Below are 2,748 nucleotides of genomic sequence, written 5' to 3'. Positions count from 1 at the left end.
TGAAAGTGGCACCTTGATGTTGTTTAGGTTGACCTCAACAAGGTCTGGATCATTTCTCTTGATTCTCTGTAGTGTTTCCTCTACATCTGTGTCATTGGGCTGTTCGTCTGGCACTGGCTTATACCGAGTACACTGGATTACGCCTGTTTATATTATACAACTCTCAATTACCACAAATTATATGATTCAGTGCCAGATATATAACAAAATACTATATCACATTGTAAAACTCTACACTGTATACATCTATTCACAGCAATCCCAAGCTACACTAACAAATGTATATGGCATTGCATTACATTTATTTACATTTTTACATGAATGTCCTTTTTTTTCTGGGAATCGAACCCATGATTTTGACAATTCTAGTGACATGCTCTACTGTTTAAGTTACAGGAATGCTTTAGATAATTAATTGCATAAATTTTTACAGAACGATAGCTCAAACACACTTTAAATCACCAGCTGTTTAAAAGTAATTGCAATAATGGCTCAAACTAAGTATAGCAGGTTTAGCATCATTTGTCAGCAGACGCGTTTGACATTCAGGCATGTTTAAATGAATAGTTCACTCAAAAATGCTCACCCTCAGGCCACCCAAGATGTAGATGAGTTTTTTTTTTTTTTATCTGAACAGATTTGGAGAAATTTAGCATTATATCACTTGCTCACCAATGAATCCTCTCCAGTGAATGGGTGCCGTCAGAATGAGAGTCCAAACAGCTGATAAAAACATCACAATAATCCACAAGTAATCCATATGACTCCAGTCCACAAATTAACATCTTTTGAAGCAAAAAGCTCATGTTTGTAAAAAAACTAAACAAATCGATCATTAAGGCATTTTAACTTCAACTGTCACTTCTGGCCAAAATACCAGTCCATAAACAATAACAATGCTTCATCTAGTCAAAAAGTCCATCCCCTGTTGTACTCTGTGAAAATCCACCAAAATATTTTCACTTGTAAACGGTGCTTGATCTGAGAATATTTCTCTCCTGATTCAGACAAAACAACCTTTTCCACTGGAAACAGCAATATAGATAGAGGACTCGTATTTTTTGTCAAAAGCATAAGTTTGAAGTAAAAAATGTCTTTATGGATTTATTACACACGTTTAGCTTTTCATTAATTGATGGACTGGAGTCATTTGTATTACTTGTATAGTAACTTGTACTGTCATATTGTGATGTTTGTATCAGCTGTTTGAACTTTCATTAAGACGGCACCCATTCACTGGAGAGGATCCATTTTTGTCTGGATGAAGAAACAAACTCATCTACATCTTGGATGGCCAGAATGTGAGTACATTTTCAGCAGATTTTCTTTTTTCAGTAAACTATTCCTTTAAGTGTAATCTATAATTCGATCATAAATAATTCAGACAAATATAAAGCATAAAATCAAACAAACATTACAGGACAACTGAATATTCACTTACTGTTCAAGCCCTGTTTGTTGACAATAGTACTGCTGGCCAGTGCTTCATAATACTGCTGATTACTCATCAGTGTGTGCATGCCCAAAATGGCTTTTCAAATTTAGAAAGAGGGGGAAAAAGCACGTCAAAAAAGCATTTTATGTTAGTCAAGTTTTTAAAAAAAAGTACAACATATACATGTAAATCACACGTAAAATCATGTTTTCCAAGATACCAACTCAACATCATTCACATTTACCTGACGAAAAATATCTCAAGCAGAACAGTAATGCCATCAGATGAACCAGTGCAGAATAAAAAACTAAATTGTATAGCAAAACATCTGAATAGGGAGTCAAGAGGAAAGTGCAATTTATGAGTCTGGCATGTATACTGCATCTGATTGTTGACCCTGGGCCAAAGACAACTGAACTAACCTCATTCCCATATGAAGCTCCAATCTGTCTGTGCATATAAGCTGTTCAGACTAAGTCAACTCCTTGAATCCTGCTGTCTTTGAAACATGATCCCAAATAAAAAAAATACAAAATTAACCTCATTTTAAACGAAACCTCTCCATCATGCTAAATGAGAGCAAGTTAGTGTCTGACAGTTGAGAGGGTTTTTTTTAGCCAGTAGGAAAAACTTTGTTCCCCTTTTTTGGTAGCCATGTGTCTTTAGCGCACATGGATGAGTCATCATTGTTATGAAAGAAAAAGAGCTCAGACTCGCATACGCAGTTTCAAGAATTGACATGTGCACAGTTGCACGCCAGTTGACCTAAAAACAAAAATGAATTATTTACCCTGTTGTTCCATACCTGTATGATTTAGTTTTTTCCCCCCTATGAAACACAAAACAATTTTGAAGAATGCTGCTGCTCTTTGTGGTGTCTCAAAAGAGGAAAGATAGTCAAACAAGTTTGGAAGCAACATGGAAGTAAATGACAGAATTTTCATTTTTAGTAACCCTGAAATAACACAAATCATCATGCAGACAACATAATATGCTGAACATGCCATTCAAATACTGAACTAATGTTTAAGAAGTTTTCTGGAAATGTTAGAGCAGCATACAATGTTACAAATAAACCTACTGGAATGATCCGTGGCTTAGAAACGATGGAGCAGGGGAGTGGACAGAGAAAATGAGCAATGAATATGTAAAAATGGAGTGGAGAAAGCTAAAAGACAGACCAGAGAGAGGCACACGGTGAGATACACACAGGAAGGGGGAATTAGTCAATGAAATCACAGGTGGATTCACTCATTTGAATATGCATTCATACTAGGGCTGCACGATTAATCGCATGCGATATTTAACGCGCA

At 35.9% G+C, this 2,748-nt stretch overlaps 1 long non-coding RNA gene across 1 annotated transcript; it reads right to left on the bottom strand.

Moving 5' to 3' along the window:
* Positions 1-18: 18 nt before the first annotated feature.
* LOC107578188 (uncharacterized) lies at positions 19-2,733 on the bottom strand. Its single transcript, XR_001608321.1, has 5 exons — positions 2,517-2,733; positions 1,858-1,934; positions 1,680-1,763; positions 1,442-1,531; positions 19-143 (listed from the first exon to the last, which is right to left on the bottom strand). It is a non-coding gene; the product is annotated as an uncharacterized lncRNA (long non-coding RNA).
* Between the last annotated feature and the right edge of the window lie 15 nt (positions 2,734-2,748).

The sequence above is a fragment of the Sinocyclocheilus grahami genome, unplaced genomic scaffold (assembly GCF_001515645.1).
Source record: "Sinocyclocheilus grahami isolate Dianchi unplaced genomic scaffold, SAMN03320097.WGS_v1.1 scaffold9257.1, whole genome shotgun sequence".
In the NCBI taxonomy this organism is placed as follows: Eukaryota; Metazoa; Chordata; class Actinopteri; order Cypriniformes; family Cyprinidae; genus Sinocyclocheilus; species Sinocyclocheilus grahami.
Note: the sequence above shows the minus strand (reverse complement) of the source record. Positions and strands in the feature narration are given on the sequence as shown.